Genomic DNA, 23,754 nt, shown 5'->3' with positions numbered 1-23,754 from the left:
GACAATAAATCACAAACCATTGGACAAATTATTTCTTATACTAAATGGTTGCACTGGATTTCATTAAGGGGTGTCAAAGTAAAAGGGTCTGAATACCTAGGTACTGTAAAAGGGTCTATGTGGTTTTTTATCATCCAGTCTGCCTAAAGGTATGAGAGAAAAAATGGAAAACACTAATAGAAAAGCAGAGCGAATCCATTTAAATTAGTATTTAAAAATCAGTGTTGCCTTTTCATGATTCAGATGCCCAGTGGTTGTGATTACACACAAATGAATTGTTTGACTGTACAGCAATATTAAGATAAAGGATGCAGGTGGGCCCGGAGGCAGAAAAAAACCTCTACAACCCAGGGGTATCCAATTAATTAAATGAATGCATAAGCAAAGTTAATGAGAAACATGCTAGTACAAAGTGACAATTTAAGCATTTTTGCAGACATAAAACAATGGAGGAATTCATGTGAAATGACATGAATTATGCATAATGATATTCTATGTTTCCTGATGGTGTCTGGCACTTTACATCGCTACAACTATTAACAAGCTATTTACAAAAAAACAGGAGCTATTAAGGTCTGTTCTTAATACTCTCTTCTTTATTCTCTAACTTTATCTCTGCAATAGATGGTTCATGCTCACTTAGAATAAAAACAATCTGGAAAAACAACCTTAATCCACACTCAATGCTTCCTAATGACACATAAGAGGATCAAACACTCAGCTTAGATCCACACTTTATGACCAAACGGCATTACACCTGTAACATTTAGTACCTTGCAATTCACACTCTTTAATTTGTTTTTAGATTTTGTAACATTACAACCACAAACTTCGCTGCATTTATTATGGGGATTCTTTTTTTAATTATTTATTAGGGGGATTTTACATGATAGACCAACACAAAACACTGCAAAGTTAGATAATGGAAGGATAATTAAATAGATTTTTTTTTCCCACAAATAAATCCATCCATCCATCCATCAATGCATGCAGTCTCATGGGGAGCTGGTGCCTATCTCCAGTTGTCACTGGGTAAGAGGACAGCTCCTTCAAAGAGCAACACAGAGACAAAGAAGATCAAACAACCATGCTCACGCTCGTGCCTTACAACAATTTAGAGAGCCCAGTTAACATAACTGTCATGTTTTCGGACTGTGGGAGGAAGCCACATGCACAGGGAGAACATGGAAACTCTTGCTGTAAGGCAACAGTGCTATCCACTGGTCCTCCATGCAAGCTTCTGTGTTCAGATGAGAACAGGCTAACACTGTACATCAATTTGAAAACACTATCCATATGGTGGAAAGTGTTGGTGGGAGCATTATGCTATGGAAATGCTTTTCTTCAGCAGGACATTGAAGCTGGTCAGAGTGAAGGAGACTTTGGAAAGAGTTTCACATTCCAACAGAACAACAGCCCTACAGTAGAATGGTTTAGATCAAAACATAATCCATTGCTAGAATTGTCCAGTCAAAGCCCAGACCTAAGTCCAACTGAAAATCTGTGGCAAGACTTGAAAGCTGATGTTCACACACACTCTCATCCATACATTAGTTTCTGTTGGTCTTTCACATGAAATTCCAATAAAACACATTAAAGGTTGTAATAACATGACAAATGCTGTTGGCCAAATGCAAACATGATAGGTTTAGGTCACATATTAAGCAGTGTTGTGGTATTTCAATAAAAATGTATTAAGAATGTACACAGTGCCAAACATAACTTGATGTCAACAGACCTGAAAAGTTTACCATTCTCGGGCATTTCTCTTAGTCACAAAGTGTGGGCCAACAATAATAGGAACTTTGTCAAAGATGTAGAGATGGATTCTCCCCAAACATGTAGAATAGTCACAGGAGACATGCTACCCGTGGTGATTAATGAAAAACAGATTGTTATTTTTCTTTTCACTACCATGCCTCTCTTTGACAGGTGTGCAATTTGGGAACAGGTAATGAGGCAGCAGCAAGAAACACTGCATGGGTATTATTCATGTTGTGCTATTTGAACATTTTGAAATGCAAAAGCAAATTTTAGGTTGTAGAGGAAAGAACCAGAGGTGGGAAGTGAATGGTTATGTTACATTTACTTGGGCAACCTAAAAAAAAAATACCTTTAGGAGACATTTGAGTGCGCCATACATTTTACTTCTACTTAAGTACAATTATTTTGAAATAACACTACTCATGCTTGAGTACAATTTTTGGTGACTACACCCACTTCGACTCATTTCACTAATGTAGAACAATGATGTAGAACAAGCACGTTTTAACCAAAAATACACCAGACACAGGCAATTTATGTTAAAGTGAGACTTCTTCATTGTTCTAAAGTTATTTTCATCTGCTGAGCCTGCTGCATCATTTGGAAGTCAAGTGAACATACTGTAAACCTTCCTTACTGTTTACAGAAGCACTTTGAACTATTCTAACATATATTAATTACCTACTGTAGGTAGAGCTGCACATTACATTGAACTGCAGTCATCATTGAAATATCAGGGAGTACAAAATTGCAATTGCCACTGACTGCTTGAATGCAGTATTGGATATAATAATTCCAGTTAAGGTGTTCACATTCTGCAAATTTATAATATATCTGGCCAGTTGGTTTAGTTTGGCTGCTCTAAATGTCCACGTGATGCATATCATTAGTGACTGAAATGCTACAGCTCACAGACAGATAGGGCCATGGTGTATTGATAAACAAAGACAAGTATCTGAAAAATGTAGGGTAATTGTAATGTCATTATCATCATCATCACAGTTCAGCAACAGCAGTTCAGCAATTAGATATTTTTTTTTATATTTTAAGTATTGGTCTCTTATAATGTTATTTTTTTATTTTTTTATTTAATCTGCACATAACTATATACCCACCTCTGGAAGAAACCACTGGCTAAATCTGACACTATGAAAATATTAGATGAATCTAAAGAGGCTTCCTCTAAATTTTATGATTTTAGCAAAGCATTTTAGAGCACTCTTGGAACCTTGGGGTTGCATGAATCACAAAATGCGTGGTCTAATAAAGACCTTTCCTGGATTTCTTGTCTCCCTCTTCCCTACCTTTCCGATCTCTTTTCATAATCAAAGGCTGGCATGACAAGCATCTAAACAACTTTTGATGTTGTGGTAGCTGAAGACTGACAGATCATTGGATTGTTGCATTATACCTCAAGAACTATAAATCCCCATCTGCAATCTGGATACAAGTATTGGGGTCTTTGCAGCATACAGTGTCATCCTGCACCATGTATTGACTACTTTTGTTCACTGAACAGGTTCACTGTCATGGTTCTGCATCACCATAGCTGACCTTTGTGTGTATTTGTGATGAGACAGTGGAAGAGGTCCAGTTCTGCAAATGCTGTGGAGAGACACTTTTACTTCTGGCATGATGGCATGGGCAGTCATAGGGTTTGACTGAAGGTCATCTTTGTCCACATCACTTACTCCCTCTGAGAAAGCATCCTTGTAGGTGCAGTCTTTCAAAAAGACAGAGGTCAGGCATATGGTAATCAAAAGCAGGGGTTGCAAACTCTATTCATCGAGGGCCAATGTCTTGCAACTTTTAGATGTTTCTCTGGTCCAACACACTTGAAATGGCTAAACTCCCCCCTCACCATGCAGTCATGTTCTATAGAGTACTGCTAATGATCTAATTGTTTGACTCAGGTTTGACTCAGGTGTGCATCTAAAAAGTTGCACCGGTCCTTGAGACCTGGAGTTTGTGACTAGATTATTTTCAGGTTCCCCCTGTCTTGGTCAACTCAGGTCAACTCAAAGCCAGTGCCAATCTGCTTCAGGAAAAACAGACAACTTTACCACAAGATAGGATGGTACCATAAGCAGTGGTATTGTTACCATAATAATACAGCAATCTCACCTTTAAACGTGTGTGACTTCACTTCATCAGGGTATGAAAATGTATGTGTGACTCTAAAGCGGGCTACACCAAATTAAATGCAAGATTGCAGAAAAGATGTAGCTTTTATTTAAAATAACTGTACAGTTACACTGATTAAAACTGCTGCTGCATTAAAGTGAATAACATACATGTGGTGGGTTTCCTACCTCTTTCAGTGGATGTGAGGAGGAAATTCACACTATACTGTAATTGCCCATCAGTTTTACACTTCAGAAAGAGGCAGAAATATTTTTTGTTTATTTACTGAGGAAGGGAAACAACTAAATCCATCTAAATCCAGCAGACCTCCTTTTGACCCGTAAGAAAGACTCCTCGGATTCTCTACATATAGTCATCCATTCTGCGGCTGACAAAACAACTTTACAACATTGCAGAAGCAGTTATTCACTTTTTAATACTCTGAACTGCTATTCAGATGAGGTTTAAAAAAGCGGTAACATCTGGCACTGATAAAAATACAGTGATACTTCACTCATCTTGTAAGGTATTTGATTTCTTAATGTCTAATTGCAAGTTATTATATGATTATGTCATAATTAGATCTCTTACGAGACCTATGTTGTGCAGGTGTTTTTCATTACAAGGAAAAATGAGTCCTTCAGTTTTCTGTTTTCTAGTGAGAATCATTTCCAGCTCTGATCCATGATTAAAGTACAGATTTCCATGTTGAAAACAAGCTCCCCGCAGGGGGCCTGTCAGAGTATTTATTTTTTATTGTACATCTATTTAGTGCCTGAAAAAATATATCTCACTTTTTGACTTATTGATAAAGGTTAAAGTTGAATACATGACTCTAATAGGGCAACTCTGCATATAAACAAGTTAAACGAGCTGCAGATAAACTCATACAAATGATCTATGCGTCTGTCTCACATGGAAAGGAACATTTATCAGGACGGCTACTAATAGTCAATGATAACATACTCAGCAAAACCAAAAAATACACTCACTGCAGTAATTATGGGCCTAATGGTTGCATTAAGAAATAAAACAAAATCTGTTAACATGAGTTTTTTTTTTGCTAATGCTAGCTTGTACATAGCAAGAAACAATAAAGCTGCATTTTCAGATGTGGTATTTTTATTTCTCTGTTACTCTTTAATAGTGCTACTGCTACCTACATTTTAATAAGCACTTGCAAAAACAATGTTAAATTTTTGGTGTATAAAGATTTTTTGAGTTAAGCTACTCTAACTGTCAGCTGACATCCCCAGTTAATGACAGCAGACAAACAATGTCTGACTTTTTGTACAATATTAAGTGTAAGAAGAACAATAAAGTAAATCAACCTAGAAAAAACATAATTCATAGATAACACAACATGAGTGTGGTTAATTATGTGTTTCTCTTTAGAATTCTCTTCCACCCACACTAAATAGTCATCTATTTGGGATAAACCAGCCAAACACAGCATTATGACCACTGACAGGTGAAGTGAAAAGCACTGATTGACTTTTCTTCATGAGATAAATTAGGCAGCAAGTGATCATTTTCAGAATCAGAGAATCAGAATAAAGAATATCCTTTATTGTCAATGTGACACATACAACAAAATTGAGAAAAAAGCTATTTGATTAGTGCAGGGGCAATAAATAATTTATGTATTTATTTTATCGTGAAATAGGGGTGTTGATTACATGCAGGATATGAGAGCAAGCATATGGGTATGTTACATGTTCAAGTGTAAGGATTGGAGTCAGTTCTTTTTATGATAGATATGGAGAGGCAGGTTTAGTTCACAAATGTATTCCGTACTTCAGATATATTTTATCTTCCTAAAAAACAGTTTTAATCTATGATCTGAAACGGTACAAATAGGGAATATAGTGTTGTATATCTATGTTTATATTTACGCCATAATAACAATTGTATTGGCTAGTTTAAGTTTTGCATGTTTGTTGTTTTCAGGAAAAACACATTGGATCTGTCTATGTAAAAAAAATCTCCAAACTGAACAGGCTGCATGTCATTTTGTTGAAGGGGTAAAATATCCTGCCCACTCATTCAGACTCCCCTCTTTTTTTGTATCCCTTTCAATTAGAGGCCAATGGGACATCTCAAATCTGAGGTTATGTACAGTATTTGGTATTTTGCAGAAAAAGAGATGTGGGGCTTTGCATTGTCTGATTTTATTGTTCATTAAACAACAATTTAAAATTTCCTCTGTTCTTCAGTTCTCACAAAAATATACAATATGCATAAACTATCAGATCCATGGTGGCTGTGTGCAATTTTTGTGTGTGCTGTGTTTTTTCCCTCTGCTCAGGGTGCGACTGGCAGGTGCTGCTGAACAGGTGTTCCTGATCAAAGCGCAATCAGCTGGGTTTTATATGGAGCTGGAACCTGGAAGGAGGCGTCAGGATGGAGCTTAAGCCGAGAAGAAGAAGAACCAGACGAAGAAGATGTGGACATATCTTCTTGGTTGACGTTCAGAAACACGAAGTTCGAATTCATTGTGGAAAATGTGTTGGACGAAAGGAAAAGCGGTTTGACATAAACTGGTTTGTGACTGGACTGGAATGGTGACTCAGGTAGAGGACGATGAAGATGATATGGATTTGAATGATTGGTTGTTAGTGGCAGAGGGAGAGAAAGAGAAAGAATCAGACGAGAAAATGAAAGTTTGTTTGGGACACAAGTCAGTAAAAGAACTTTGGAAGAAAACAGTTCAGATGAAGGAATCCCTGTAGTCCAAAAGAAGATTATTAGAGAGGAATTCAGAGTAATGCTTAAATTTAAAGAAGATGACAACATTCAGATTGGTCCGATTGCATTATCAAGAGAGCTTTAAAAGAAGAATGGGGATATTTCTTTTACAAAAACACTTAGAGATGGGAGTGTATTGATCATTTGTAAAACAGGAGAACAGAAAAACAAAGCTTTGAATTTTGAAAGCATCTGTAGAAAATCTGTGAGAGAAAAAAGGATTTTAGGAGAAAAGAAAGTAACGAGGCGAGTGATAACAGGAATACCTGTGAATGAAGATCTAGAAAAAGTTAAAAAGAGCATTCAGGATGTGGAGGTGAATCAGGTAAAAAGATTGTTGAAAAAAATAATTGGGAAAGAGTCGAAGGTCTATCGACAATGATTGAATTTCAAGAAAATATACTGCCAGAGAGGATTAAGATAGGATTTATAAGCTTTCCAGTTAGGCCCTATATCCCTCCCCCACTCAGGTGTTATAAGTGTCAAAGATATGGACTTGTTGCAGCAGTGTGTAAAGGAAAACAAAGATGTCCAAAATGTGGGGGTGATCATAGATATGAGGAATGTGATGAAGATGTTCAAGATAAATGTTGTAATTGTGGGGGACAACATAGAGTGACTTTTGGGGGATGTGAAGTTAGAAAGAAAGCCACTGAAGTGGAACAAATGAAAACAACCAACAATATCAGCTATGCTGAAGCTGTGAAGAGGGAGCAAGGACTGAGATAAATATTTAACAAAACTCAACACTTCAATTAGTGCCAAAAGAGAGAACTGGACCTCTGATCACAGTGGAGAAAATTATGTTGTTCATTGCGTATGTGACTAACTGTACAGATCAAATGAAGCACAAAACTGAAAAAATCAAAATAATAGTAAAAGGAGCGGAGAAGTTCTTTGGTATAAAAGATATTTCATGGGAACGTATAAATAAAGGATTGGAAGGAGATGGGAAGTCAGGGACATCAGGAGAGAAAACACTTTGATTATTTTACAGTGGAACGCTCGAAGTTTAATAGCAAATGGGCAAGAGTTTAAAGGATTCATTAAAAACCTTACCAAAAACCAGATATAAAATGTATACAGGAAACTTGGCTCAAACCAAATTTAGGTTTTGTTATTAAATGATATACTAGTGTGCGTAGAGATAGAAATGAAGGTCAAGGAGGGGGTTGTTTAACATTTTTAAAAACAGGAATTCAATTTAGATTTTTAGCTGTTTGAGTTTAACTAGAAAATATAGCTGTAGAAGTTTGGAATAGGAAAGAAAGCATCAATGTAATAATTTTTTATAATCCTTGTAAGAGAATTAAACCTGAATTGATGGATGAAATTGATAATTATTTAAATGGAAAAACATTTTGATGTGGGGATTTTAATGCACATAGTTCATTATGGGGTACAAAAAATTATTGCAATGGAATAGTTATTGAAGAATTAATGGAGAATAAAAATTGTTTGTTTAAATGATGGAAGAGGCACAAGAGTTAATATGACAACAGGTACGGAATCAGTAATTGATCTAGCAATAGTTTCGAATTCGCTGGCAGGAGTTAGTTCATCAATTAAGGATACAACAATAGGAAGTGACCATTATCCCATAATAACAGAAATAAATTTAGATATTGAAAAATATAAGATAGGTGGCTAAAAGAAATGGTGTTTCATTAGAGCCAATTGGGAAAATGTGGGCTTATAAGTGATCAGGAATTGGGAAAAATTTATTTGAATATGGAAGTTGATCATTTAAATTTCTGTGTTTTGTAATGCCATTTTAGAAGCTGCTAATAAATCCATAAAGAAGAAATGAGGTAGGGTTTATAAGAAGATTGTTCCATGGTGGAAAATGGAATGTGACAAAGTAATTAAAAGTCAAAATAAAGCTTTTAAAATGCTGAAAAGGAATCACAGTTCCCAGAATCTCAATGAATACATGAGATGTCAGGCTCTTATGAGAAGAACTATAAAATGTGCAAAAATGGATTGTTGGAGACATTTCTGTAATTCAGTGGGAAGAGAAACAGGGATTAATAAAGTATGGTCAATCATAAGAATAATGAATGGGATTAAAAGATAATATGGTTGTCCAATCTTAAGTGATGATCAAGTTACAGCAGTAAAAGATGAAGAAAAGGTAGATCTGATGGCAAAAACTTTTATTAAAATACATAGTTCAGAAAATATTACTTTGTAAGGGAAACAGGGGAGATAAATGATAATAATAGAAAACAGAGAGATACTGGAACAGATAGAAAATGTAAATGATTTATTGAATGTTCCTTTTACAAAATCAGAATTAAATCGAGCTCTTCACAAATTTAAATTAACAACACCAGGAAAAGATCAAATTTGTTATTTAATGATAAAACATCTTAGTGAATAATCTAAGGGCATTTTATTGTAACTTTATAATAAATTTTGGAAAAATGGAAAATTATCAAAAAGTTGGAAAGAAGCAGTAATTATACCAATACATAAACCAGGAAAAGATGACACAAAACGTGAAAATTATAGACCAATTGCGTTAACATTTAATATTTGTAAAATAATTGAGAAAATTATTAATGAAAGGATGATATATTATATTGAATCAAAGGATATATATCACAATATCAAAGTGGTTTTAGGAGAGGTAGGAATAGTATGGATGCAGTTTTAAATTTGGAATTTGAAATCAGAAAAGCACAAATTAACGAAGAAAGTATTGTAGCAGTATTTTTTGATATTGAAAAAGCATATGATATGATGTGGAAAGAAGGTTTATTAATTAAAATGAGAAAGATAGGTATTACAGGAAGGATGTACAAATGAATAAAAGATTTTCTAACTTGAAGATAAATACAAGTAAGAATAGGAAATCATTATTCTGAGAAATACATTGTTGAAAATGGTACTCCACAAGGAAGTATGATAAGTCCTTTTATTATTTTCATTAATGATAAATGATCTGTTTCAAAATATAGACAATGGGATGGGATTTTCTCTTTTTGCTGATGATGGAGCAATGTGGAAGAGAGGAAGGAATATAGAGTTTATTACTAAAAAGATGCAAGAAGCTATTTATAAAGTTGAAAAATGGTCATATAAATGGGGATTTAAATTTTCAGTAGACAAGACTAAAACAATGTTCTTTACAAGGAAAAAAAATTGTGTTAATATTAAATTAAAGAAATATATACCCAAGAAATAGAAAGTGAAACAATTTAAATTTCTAGGGGTGTGGTTTGATGAAAGAATTACATGGAATGTGCACATTCAGAACGTTTTAGACAAATGCAAGAGGGTATTAAATATTATGAGGTGTTTAAATGGTAGTAATTGGGGGGCAGATATGATAGCACTTAAGGCTATATATACAGGATTAATTAGATCAGTACTAGATTATGGAAGCATTGTTTATAATTCAGCAGCAGACACAAATTTAAAAAAATTAGATCGTATTCAATACCAAGCAATGAGATTATGTACAGGAGCAATTAAAACTACTACAACAACATGGTTATTGGTAGAAATGGGAGAAATGCTGCTAAAATTAGAAGGGAACAATTAACATGAAATTACTGGGGTAATTTAAAAGGTAATCGACATGATCATCCAACCCACAAAACAATAAAGCCTTGCTGTGAAAAAGAGATAAAAGATATCTGAAGTTTTGGATGGATTGTGAATAAGAAAATAACAGAATTCAAAATAGATCAGGTTAATATAAGTCAAACAGTTCCATTATCAGTCATACAGCCTTGGATAATTCCAGATCCCATTGTAGACCTTACTTTGATCAAAAGAAGAAATGAGGATAAGGAATTTATTTTAAATTCACACATAGTACAAGATTATATCAATAAATATTTCGGTTATGTTCAAATTTATACAGATGCTTCTAAAAATATATTAAATAAAGTTGGAGTAGCTTTCATAGTACCAGAGTTCAATGCTAAAATTAGGAAAACAATAAATGATGGACTTTCAGTATATACAGGAGAAATGATTGCTATATTATTAGCCATTCAATGGGTTGAAAAAATAAGACCATTAAGATCAGTAATTTGTTCAAATTCTAGTTCATCATTAGTTAGTTTACAGTATAATCATTCAGAAAGCAGACCAGATATTTTAATAGAAATTCAACCGACATTATATAGAATAAATATGATGGGTTTAATGATAAGATTTTTTATGCATACCAGCACATTATGGTGTTAAAGGAAATGAATTGGTAGATAGGGCAGCAAAGGAAGCTGTTAGAAATGTATCAGTAAATTTAGCTACAGTTAATTTAGTTACAGAAATAAAAATGTTAATTAAACAGAGAATGAATGATAAATGGCAAAAGGAATGGGAGAAAGAAAACAAAGGACGTTGGTATGGGGTAAGAACGCTGTCAAAAACAATGTGTATGTAAAGACGGAAATGTGTGCATATTAGTCAATAGTTGTGCACAAGTAAAATCCAAAAGAGCTATTGTATATTTTCTCTGTAAGAATACAAAATAAAATGTTACAACTTCAAGAAATTGCACACACAAAGTTCAAGTTTACAGTTGTGGTTTATTCTCTATGAATACAATATGCTATAACAGTTTATGAATACGATTTCTTTTCTTTGAGAATACGAATTTACATCAGCGACTTGGTGTCACGTGATCTCAGGCTGGTTAGTGGAGCATAGTTAGTCGATTTGCATTGCGCATGCGCTGTCACACTCCTCACCGCCAGTAAGCGTAGTGCCAAAATGGAAGGTAATTCAGTCTAAAAGGAATATTAGAAACAGAGGGGAGATACGGGGGAAATCAAGAGTATTATAAATAAGGCATTGTTCTTATTTTTATGAAATACAAAACTAAAACATAGAATATAGTGGGTGGAGTTATACAATGATGTATAGTAAGTGGCAGTATGCACCTCTGAATTTGTTGCGAACCGCCAGCAGAAGAAGAGAAGAAGAAGCAGCAGCAATAGCGCCAAGATGACGGACCAAGAGCATTTATTAACGACATTAAGACATATATAAACTTTTTAACATTACCTGGCTTTGTACCGTAGTTTCTTGGTCCGTTCTTTTGGTGCTAGTGCTGCTGCTTCTTCTTCTCTTCTTCTGCTGGCGGTTCGCAACAAATTCAGAGGTGCATACCGCCACCTACTGTACATCATTGTATAACTCCACCCACTATATTCTATGTTTTAGTTTTGTATTTCATAAAAATAAGAACAATGCTTTATTTATAATACTCTTGATTTCCTCCCTATCTCCCCTCTGTTCCTAATATTCCTTTTAGACTGAATTACCTCCCATTCCGGCACTACGTTTACTGGCGGTGAGGAGTGTGACAGCGCATGCGCAACACGAATTGACTAACTATGCTCCACTAACCAGCCTGAGATCACGTGACACCAAGTTGCTGATGTAAATTCGTATTCTCAAAGAAAAGAAATCGTATTCACAAACTGTTGTAGCATATTGTATTCATAAAGAATAAACCACAACTGTAAACTTGAACTTTGTGCAATTTCTTGAAGTTGTAACATTTTATTTTGTATTCTTACAGAGAAAATATACAATAGCTCTTTTGGATTTTACTTATGCACAACTATTGACTAATATGCACACATTTCCGTCTTTACATACACATTGTTTTTGACAGCGTTCTTACCCCATATGTTGGTTTTATAAAATTCAAAAGAAGATTGGAGAAATGAGGAAGAGAGACAACAATTAATTCAAAATTTAAATAGAATTAGAGTTTCATTAGATTTAGTTGATTTATTTAGAAGTACCTCAAAAAGTAACATTTATCGGGTAATATTTTGTTACCTAAAAATAACACAGCTGTACAATAGGATTTAATTCTTGAAAGACATTCTGGTCCACACTCCATACCAGTAGGTGGCGGAAATGCACCAATTTCATTGTTTGTCAACCGCCATTATAAAGAAAGAAGAATATAAAGAAAGAAGAAGAAGATAGAAGAAGGAGGCGTCAGCTCATTGTTTCAACTATTGTTACTGATCGGCTTGTTTATTCCTGCCTCGCAGATCTGATTCTGTGGAGTTTTGGACTCCTGAGTTCCTGTTTTCTTTGTGTCATGCTCAGACAAGCATCTGAACCCAAGCCCCGTCGATCCAGCTGTGAGTCTCCATTCCACTCCAACCTCCAGCCCAGCTGCTCAAGAGCCTCCTCATGGGAACTCCTGACTCTCGCTCACCTGCCTGTCCACCCTCCAACACCGTCTACCTGAACACAGTGGAGCTACCCAAGAAACACACAGCAGGAACTAAAGAATCTCACCACTCCATTCCTCACTCTCTGCCAACCTCAGCCACCATGGAAAAGACTTATGCTTCCCCAACAAGTCTCCAACCTCATCATCCGTAAGTCAGCCTCAGAACCTCTCTGCTCTATTCGCCATTTCCTCCCTGGAGCCTCGGTAACCTCTCTCCTTCCTCAGTGGCAATCCAGATCCCTCCAGCAGATCCAGTCTGGGTTCTGATTCATTGCAACCTGTGTTTTCTAAATAAACTGTTAAAACATTGTTTTTGTCCTCGTGGTTGTGTCACTTCCAGAGTCACAGAAATTACATTATGACATAAACTGAATGCATCTATTGTTAGATCATGTAAATGAAGCAGCGAGGTTTGAGCAATCTCAACACCTATATTCTGCTTGTTTATTTATATAGCTTTTTTTAATATTAACAGATGTGAAAACACTATTATTATTGTGGAAGAATAATATATGCTTTTTTTTCCCTTCTGGGACCTTATCTTGATGACCTCAAAGGAAACTTGTGATTTACCGAGTATCCTTGGACGTGTTAATATTTCTGCCATTTGTCTAACAGGATTTCTCTAAAAGGCATAAATACCTTCAGTATCCAGGCTTCCAAATCCATTTCAGAGCTCAAATGACCCACCTGACTTCGTCATGCTCTATAAGAAAAGTCTGAAGCTGTTAAAGATTTTGCTGGAGAGTATGGCACTAGCTCCAACAGTAAGAGCCTTTTGGAGAATTAACAATTTGCGCGCAGTGAACTTGACAATGACTGTGTTGCAGATTTAATGAAACCATAAGCTGCCATTTTCTTTCAGATTTAAACTGATAATGTTTGTAACCGAGTCGGCCCCTGTCTAACACCCTGCAGAGGATAAAGGGAGGTCACTGATATCGCTATAAAAAGTCAAGCTGTCTATTAATCCAACACACATGCCAATTATTTTAACATTTTTATCCTCGTGGTGCAGAGTGACACACAGAAAAGCTAAGCAGAAACATATTTTTATGGTCCACAGGAGGACTACATGCTGAAATTGTGTGGATGTAAAAATTACTGATGAATGCAAATTTTATGCACTGAGACGGTGCAAAAGATGGCTGACAAACAAATGTGGTTGGCCTAAGTGTTGCTTTAGCGGGCAGGGGAAAACACATGAAAATTTTAACAGGACAAGTTCTTGACTCCACGATTAAAAATATTAAATGGTCATTGACAGGGAAACAGTGCTTAAAGGGATAGTTCAGTATTTTTTAAGTAAAGTTCTGTCAAAGGGTTAGATGCAGTTAATGTTATGGCTGCAGTAGATACAGTAACTCTTTCATTATAATTTAGTATACATTCATATACATTCATTAGTTGGGCCTGGAGATTGAATGTAACACCTAATCCAAAAAGAGCTAACACCAAGGTAGATTTATATTGTCTTAAAACTACTACAATCTCAAAAATTGAAAGTTGTTGAAGCAGTTTAGGTGAATGCTATTTTATGAAACTTTTAAACCACCTTCATGTTTGCATTGGACAGTTATTTACAAAGAAGCCAATGTTGATTTACACAGGAAATGGAGGTGAGAGCCTTTGTGCCACCAATCATCTTCTTTTGTGAAACACATACTGAGAAGTGAAGTGAAAAGCCTGTCCATTCAGAGTGAGACTCTCATAGAAAAGTATTGTAATGTTAAAATAAGTAAAATAGCATTCACTTAAACTGCTGTTATTTTTTATTTTTACACCATTTTACTTTTATTTTAGGCAGTTAATTTGATTGGATATGATACGTGCTCAGAATCTTTTTCACACATGAGTTAGATAATTGATGGCACATCATCTCCTACCTTCATTTTTGGTGTAAATAATCAGCAGCTTCTGGGGAAATAAAAGCCCAACACAAACATGAGGACTAATAACGGTTCATAACTTAGTGTTCGCATAAACGTCTTTGATGTATTTGAGAAGTGAGTTGTTTTAGAATTGCAGAAGTCTACTTTGGCTTTGGTCTCTAAACGATTAGCTGTTAGCTTCAGCCTCTGGGAGAATAAATCTATCATTATATGCATCTGTTTGGGTTTTGAGTGTGAGTTCTGTTCACTTTTCTCTACCATGTTCTACTTTTCTCTACTGCCATGTTCTTCATTTGCTTTATTTCAGTTCATTTATGTTGGATTCATTCTAGTGTTTAGGTTTTTGTTACTTCCCTGGATTCCTATGTTACATTTTTTTGTTTGTATTTCCTTATAGGTCTGGTTTCACCCTGTTTATGTTCTTTTGGCAGTCTAATTGTTTACTTATTTCAGTTCAATTTGATGTTTTCTGTTTTCTCCCTGCACTCCCTGCCCATCAGTGTTAATTAGTCACTCTCCCTCAATTAACCTTTAGTTTCTCTCCCACCATCTGATCCTGAATCCCCTCAGATTAACTCCATTGGTCCATTCTCCATTTCCTAAATACTCCATCATTGTTACTATTCACCACTGGTTCCCCCTGAAAACTACCCTGGCTACAAGCTGCTCCATGTCCTTAGACCTGCCCGTGTTTTTTCTGTCCTGCATAAGACTGTCTGTTAACCGGATTTTATCATTAAAAATCCTTCAACTACTCAACATGCTGCTTCCTTGCTCTTATCTGCACTTTGGTCATGCAAAACCCTCACTCACCATGACAAAATCTGGATTTTTACTAAAAGAAGATTCCGAGAGAGTTTCCTTGCTGTAGCACTTCTCTATTCCTTTGAGGCTGGAACTTTTCCATAATATAAAATGTTTTTTGTTTGCTTGATTTTTCCTGGTATTGCTACATATTAGAGCTGCAACTAACAATTATTTTGCTAATTGATTAATCTGCTCACTATTTTAACCAATTAATAATCGAATAGCAAAATGTGCATAGTAGATTTTTTACAAAATTTGAACAAGGTGAAGCAAAAACTATTCCACTTGAGGAGTTCTGGATAGAGCATATTTACAGACAAAAAAAGTGTTTTATCTTAAATGCAAAATGTGTATATTTTTTGTGCAGTTTTGGCTTAATTACTGCTCTGAGTGGGTTGGTCTTGCAGCAAATGGCATTTCTTAGAGTCTGTATACTCCAGTTAGCGATTATTTGATTACTAAACTAGTTGACAAATTTGTCAATTATTGATTAATTACGGTTAATCCGATTAATTGTTTCAGCCCTACTACATAGCCAACATTGCTTTAGTGGTCATTATCTTTCATTTAATACAAACTTTAAGACCTTTGGCCCACTTTTACGAAAAGATGCTTATTGTTTTGAAAAATAATTTTTGCCAAAGTGCCAAAGTCACTTCTCATTTCCTTTTTTTCACTCAAATTTTTGACAGACTAACCATTCCATGTACCCTCCCTGAAGCTAGTGGTCAATAAAACTGTCATCTGGATATTTGTCTTGCCTGTCTTACACAGTCTCAGCATTTTCAGAAGCTAAACAAAAGAGTTTCACAAAATAAAATAAACCAAACTGATCTGAAACAAAACAATTGAGTCAATTTCACATTATTATGTAATGTGAAAACTGCATAAACTGATACTGATATTACTAAAATCTATCATTAATTTGCAGATATTACAGGCACACAAAACAAATATGACAATGTTTTTTGTAACATTGTAACATGCAACATTTCTAATCTAACAGCCTTCCTAATTCCCAATTTAATGGCAACACACACACACACACACACATACACACACACACCTCTTTATCACCACAATTTTAAAGAATGCTGCTGTACTAGCAATGACCGCTCACCCTGATATTCAGTAGGTTCCTATTTTTTCCAGGGAAACTCAGGATGTTCACTTCTACTTGAACCATTTTTGCTGCTTTAAATGCATATTATTCCACAGAGAGAGGGAACTGCCATCAGGGAATACTGTTTCCATGAAAGTGTTTACTTGACCAGAAACAACATTCGCATAAGTAGTCCTTTTTGGTATATCATCCACATAAATGGCAGCACATACTAATACTTTAATATTTGTTTTCCATTCCTATCTGCAACCAATTGATCAAATTTCAGGATATAAAAATAATTTGTTCTCTGATTTCACTCACCCACTGAAAAGGACCATTACAACATAGAGATTAGTAATTATTTTAGCTTAATTATAGTCATATTTTAATCTTGTGACAAACTATTATAATAAATGAAAAACGAAGAAAGAACGAAGAAAAAATGTTCTGGTGCCGAAAGTAAACAAAACACAGAACTTGGGTTCCTCTCATTCACTCACATGTATTCTGTCTGTTAACCTTCATTACTCCCCTTTCCATGGCAAACCTTCATCTCTCTACATTTTTCTCCACTTGTTCCCTGCTCTACCACGGATTACAGTGTCATCTACAGACATCATAGTCCATGGAAAATCCTGTCTAACCTCATCTGTCAACCTGTCCATCACCACAGCAAACACGAAGGGGCTCAGCACCGACCCTTGATGCAGTCCCACTTCCACCTTGAACTCCTCTGTTACACCTACAGCAAACCTCACCACTGTCTTACAGCTCTCATACATGTCCTGCACCACTCTAACATACTTTTCTACTACTGCAAACTTCCTCATACAATACCACAGCTCACGCATATGGTTTAGGTACTCGGACTTGTACTCATCATCTTCCGCTTCATCAGGGACCAGGTCACAGGGACAACAGACTCCCTCTCCCATGACACCTCCTCCAGCTCCTCCGGAGGGAACCCAAGGCAAGAGATATAGTCCCTCCAACATGTCCTGGGATGTGTCCTGGGCCTCCTCCCGGTGGAACCTGCCTGGAACACCTGCCGAGGAAGGCGTCCAGAAGGTATAGATGCCTGAGCCACCTCAACTGGCTCCTCTCAATGTGGAGGAGCAGCGGCTCCACTCCGAGCTCCTCCCGGATGGCCGAGCTCCTCACTCTATCTCTACGGGAGTCACCAGCCACCCTACGAAGGAAACTCATTTCATCCACTTGTATCCGGGATCTCGTTATTTCGGTCATGACCCAAAATTTCATGGCCATAGGTGAGGGTAGGAACGTAGACCGACGTAGACCGTAAATCGAGAGCTTCACTTTTCGGCGCAGCTCTCTTTTCACCACAACGGACTGGTGCAGCGTCCCCATTACTCCGGAAGCCGCACCTATCCATCTGTTGATCTCAGGCTCCATTCTACCTTCACTCGTGAACAAGACCCTAAGATTCTTGAACTCCTCCACTTGAGACAGGAAATCCCCTCCAACCTGAAGAGGACAATCCACCCTTTTCCGGTCGAGAACCATGGCCTCGGACTTGGAGGAGCTGATCTTCATGCCAGTTGCTTCACACTCGGCTGCGAACCGCCCCAGTGCATGCTGTAGGTCTTGGTTAGAGGGGGCCGGCAGGACCACGTCATCTGCAAGAAGAAGAGATGAAAACCACTGGTCCCCATACTTGCCCCCCTCTGGCCCTTGGCTGCGCCTAGAAATCCTGTGCATAAAAGTTATGAACCACTACCCCAGTCTGCCAGTCCAGAGGCACTATCCCCAACCGCAACACAATGTTGAAGAGGTGTGTCAACCATGACAGCCCCACAACATCCAGAGACTTGAGGTACTCAGGGCGGATCTCATCCACCCCCAAAGCCCTGCCACCTTGGAGCTTTTAAACCACCTCGGTGACTTCAGCCTGGGTGATGAAACAGTCCAACCCCGAGTCCCCAGCCTCTGCTTCCACCAGAGAATCCCTGGCCGAGGACTCTGCATGATGTTCCCAGCAGACCCTCACTATGCCTGCCAAGTCTGTCTGGCTTTCTCCTCTTCCAGCAGATCCAACTCACCACCAGGTGGTGATCATAAATGGTAAATGAACTGAATTTATATAGCGCCTTTCCAGTCATACAGACCGCTTTACACTAGAGCCACATTCACCCAAACGCACTCACTAACGCTCACACATTCATGCACCGATACACAGATCGGTAGGCAACTTGAGGTTAAGTGCTTTGCCCAGGGGCACATCGACATACAGCAGGAGGAAGCTGGAATCGAACCCACAACCTTCCGATTGCAAGACAACTACTCTTCCTACTGAGCCACAGTCACCAGTCGTCAGTAGACAGCTCAGCCCCTCTCTTCACCCAAGTGTCCAAAACATGCGGCCGAAGGCCTGACGGCATGACAACAAAGTCGATAATCGACCTCCTGCCTAGGGTGCCAGTGCCAAGTGCACTGATGAACACCCTTATACTCGAAAACGTTGTTCACAATCCGTGACTAGCACAGAAGTCCTATAACAAAACACCACTTGGATTCAGATCGGGGAGGCCATTCCTCTTGATCACGTCTCTCCAGGTGTCCCACGTGGTTGTTGAAGTCCCCCAGCAGAATAATGGAGTCCCCGGGAAGTGCACTATCCAGCACCCCGGACAGGGACGCCAAGAAGGCTGGGTACTCCGCACTACCGCTCAGCCCGTAGGCCGAAATGACAGTCAGAGACCTATCCCCAACCCGAAGGTGAAGGGATGCGACCCTCTCATCTACCGGGGTAAATCCCAACATGAGACAGCTGAGCTGGGGGACAACAAGCAAACCCACCCCAGCCTGCTGCCTCTCCCCGTGGCCACTCCAGAGTAGAAGAGAGTCCAGCCCCACTCGAGGATATGGGTTCCAGAGCCCACGCTGTGCTTGGAGGTGAGCCCGACTATTTCTCGTAGATATCTCTTGAATTCCCGCACAAGCTCAGGCTCCTTCCCCCCCAGCGAGGTGACATTCCACATCCCTAGAGCCAGACTAAGCATCTGGAGATCGGGCCGCCGAGGTCTCCACCTTCAGCCGCTGCCCAATCCTCTTTGCACCGGTCCCTCATGGTTCCCCCTGCAGTAGAGGCTGACATTTTTTCGGGAGTCCCACGGGTCACGGGATTCCCATGGGAATCCCGTGGGACGGGAGACAGCATCAGTAAAGATCACGTGATTGGGACGGTACAGGATAAAAAATGAACGGGAGCAGACGGGAGCGGGAGCTAACCAATAGGAGGGAAAATAAACTAGGATCAATTGTCTTTGGAAATGTAAAACTGAGACTTTGCTATAAACGTTAAGAAAAAAAAACTTGAATCGACGCCGCCATTGTGTAGTTTTTTTCCAAGAAGCCTATACTATAATTCGAGTCAAACGAACTACACGACCCACAAGCCAACAGTGCTTCTGATCGATGTTTTCCACCTGCGTTCAGAATGGAGGGAGCAAACGCAGGTGGAGAACTGGACGTGGTAAAATTGGATTTGTAACGTAAAGTCAGAAATAAGGACTGTCAAGTCTCATCTGACCAACAAAATTGCTGCATGTGCAAGATTTAAGAGGTAAGGTACGGAAGCCCGTGAGGGGACATGGGGAAATTTATTTATTTTGCGTCCCCACGCAATACTTTTGCGTTCGGTATTTTGGAGCAACAGCACAGATGACAAACTGCTCATAAAACAAACTGATATGTCATTGATATGGTTTATTTGTCATATGCAGGTTAACACGCAGTAAACAATGCGATTAAATGCTTAGGATAAGAAGAACCGTTCAAATCATGATAAAAACAAAAACACTAATGGCGTACAAAAAAAAGTACACATCATGCAGCAGTAATAAGCAAACAAAGTGTCAAAGATGTGGTTTTGTGCAGTATTATTGTTCAGTAGTTTGTTTGACAGCTTATGGATAAAAACTGTCTTTTAGTCTGATTTGAAGATAATTTTATTTAAGGCTGATTTCAAAATAAAACTCAATAAATCTCAAAACGGTTGTAGTGTTTGTTTCATTTTTGCAGTTATCTGGTTTGGAAACTATCCCACAAAGTATTGCGAAATAACGCAAAGGCTTTGGCGTGAGAACGCAAAAAAGAAAAAAATTCCCCCTTGTCCCCTCGCGGGTTCCGTATAGAAAGGCTTCATCAAGGGAAGATATTAAATAAATATGTTGTGAAATAGAAAAAAATTGAATGTACCATTAAATGTACAATTTATTTAATACATCATTAAATATTAACTGTACCACTAATTACGTCATGTCGTCTTTAAAATTATACTTAATTATTCAGTGGCACATTTAATTGCATAATAGTCCATTTCATTATATAATGGTACATTTATTGTTTCTAATGATGTATTAAATAAATAAATGGTACCTTTAATTTAATGGCACATTTAATGTTACATTTCTTTCATGTTACATTTACTTCACTTATGGGACATTCACAACATTTATTTATTTAAAGATGATTTTATTGTATTAATTTTGTCCAGTTTGACCCTCCATTCTTGATGCCTGTATAGGAGGTCATGTCAGAATTTGAATCAGGTGTTCTGGAGCAGACACACATCTAAAACTTGCAGGGAAGGGGTCCCTGAAGACCATGGCTGTGAACCATTGAGGTACAGTTTCTAAATTATGAAGGTAATGCCTTTTTGTCCTTTTGTTCAACAAGTACAGTTCTCTTACTAGGTGCATTTTTCTTTCGTTCCAGCAACTTGAAACATAAAAGTGATGTCATTGTTCAAAGGAAACGATCACTTAATAAATAAGTAAAATACAACTAGGTACATTTTGTTTATTCAACTAAGATAGGCATGGTCTGTTTCCTTGTTTGATATTTTATTATTTCTTCATTATTATTCTTTTTACTTTAACTGGCCTTTACTACAGCTAAAAACAGGGACCTAACTGGTCCTTCAAAGAAAGAAATTGCCAAAAGACTAAATGAAGAAAACAAAAATGGGAGTGGCACAGGAGTGGGAGTCGTTCTGAATGGGAGCGGGATGGGAGTGGGAGTCAATTTACCAGAAGTGGGACGGGACAGGATTTTTTTCGTTATGCTGGCCTGGGATTGGGATGGGACAAGACATTTTTCTGTGGGAGCAGGATGGGACAGGAGAGAAAATCCACTCCCGTGTCACCCTCTACCTTGCAGTTGGTGGGCCCACTGGGGGAATGTCTTAACTAGCGCTACAAAAAGTACTACAGACGCAGTATTTGCTTTGAGGATGTTGATAGAGAAGTACATAGAAGGTCTGCATTGTGTAGAGCTAGTTAAACCATAAAAAAAACAACAATGCAGACCTTCTATGTACTTCTCTATCAACATCCTCAAAGCAAATACTGCGTCTGTAGTACTTTTGCTTGGCATTAAACCATACAGTTGATCACAGATGGTCACTTCTGACCTGAGTCTAGCTTCTACTACTCTTTCCCATAACTTCATTGTGTGACTCATAAACTATTCCTCTGTAGTTGCCACAACTCTGCACATCTCCCATGTATTTGAAAATTGGTACCAGCACGCATGACTTCCATTCCTTAGGCATCTTCTCACTCTGTAAGATCTCAACACCCTTCTGTTGATCTGCTCTATGCCAAACCTTCACCTAACAGCTCATTTTAAATCACCGTGTTAGAGCTAAAATACCATTACCCATGTGTGTCAGTTTGTTTTGTTTTTGTTTAGTATATTTATGAAGTCAACAAAAGAGACTGGAACAAATTGTGTCCTTTAAAAACTCATATTAACAAAGTAACAAGAGATCCTGTAAAAAACAGGTGTTTTGATAAGTTAAGAGTATTTTATTGGTGTATGGCTTGAATTTGTTGGTTAAAGTTCAGTGTCGTAGCAAACAAGGCAATATCCCTCTGAAAATGGTCTCTCTGAACATGGTCCTTCAGCTCCTTATGTTTAGACCCCAATAATATGCATTTATCGACCATCAACGATAGGCTGAGCTCTTCAACAGTTGTTTTTTAATAGAGCGATATTTTGTTTTTTTGGCTTACAAGTTAAGGACAAAACATCGGGGCGGAGTCCGTATGGACTCAAAGCAGACTTCCACCAGACTATAATGACCACTTACGCGGTGTCACACAATAAACTGCTCGCTGGGAAAAAGTCTCCAGATCAAACAGTTTTAAAAGTGACACACTGCTCCGAGCAGCTGGTTGTGAGTACGTGAGTGGTAGCATAGCATTCTCAGCCAGATGGTGAACACGTAAATGCTCATGCAAGTTTGGTGTGTTTGAGGCCTTTGCTGGCACTATATGGCTGCACAAGCAGCATGCCGTTTTGGTTACATCCTGTGGTTTACCTCTTTCACCCGGTTTAAAGCCAGGGGGTTAGTGTACACTTGATATTTTCCTTGATAACTAGTTACTCCCTTTTTGGACATTTGTGTTCTAAATTGGCACATTAGTCCATGGCTGTTTACATTGCTCCGCCCACAAAAAACTCTAAACATCACCTGTGTGAATATGTCGCCCATTGCCATTCTTTGGACGGAGGAATATCGGTTGGAAACATTTTACATATTGCCCAACCTTACAGCCTAGTCAAAAACTCTACTGTTGTTTCTCCTAGACACTTTCATACCTCCACAGGTATATCATTAGGACCAACTGCCTTCCCACTCTATCCTTTTCAATACCTTTCTCACGTCATCCTTACTGATCCTTGTTACTTCCTGATCCACAATGGTCTCTTCTTCTGCTCTTTTCTGTCTCATGTTCTCATTTATGAACTCTTCAAAGTACTCCCTCCATCTTTCTATCACACCTGTTTCACGTGTCAGTACATTTCCATCATAATTCTTAATCACCTTAACCTGCTGAACAGTTGAACCTGCTGTCCCTCTGCCTCATGGACCTGTACAAATCATCCTCTCCCACCTTGGTTTCCAACCTATCATGCAAGTCACTGTATGGCCATTATTTGGACTTAACTACCTCTACCTTCACTTTACACGGAGCCTCACTGAACATCTGGTGACTCTCTTCAGTCCTCACAGTGTTTCACTCCTTTAAGCAGATCTCTTTCTCCAATTACACTCCGATACTTCC

The 23,754-nt window shown here is 37.9% G+C and overlaps 1 protein-coding gene and 1 long non-coding RNA gene across 4 annotated transcripts in view; one reads left to right on the top strand and one right to left on the bottom strand.

The window, feature by feature from the left end:
* Nucleotides 1-23,754, bottom strand: part of syndig1l (synapse differentiation inducing 1-like) — a 108,180-nt gene that overhangs the window by 61,117 nt on the left and 23,309 nt on the right. The gene's annotated exons all lie outside the window — the stretch shown is intronic.
* On the top strand, nt 6,304-13,164 carry LOC124882344. Its single transcript, XR_007041876.1, has 2 exons — nt 6,304-6,461; nt 12,727-13,164. It is a non-coding gene; the product is annotated as an uncharacterized LOC124882344 (long non-coding RNA).

The sequence above is a fragment of the Girardinichthys multiradiatus genome, chromosome 15 (genome assembly GCF_021462225.1).
Source record: "Girardinichthys multiradiatus isolate DD_20200921_A chromosome 15, DD_fGirMul_XY1, whole genome shotgun sequence".
Lineage (NCBI taxonomy): Eukaryota > Metazoa > Chordata > Actinopteri > Cyprinodontiformes > Goodeidae > Girardinichthys > Girardinichthys multiradiatus.
Note: the sequence above shows the minus strand (reverse complement) of the source record. Positions and strands in the feature narration are given on the sequence as shown.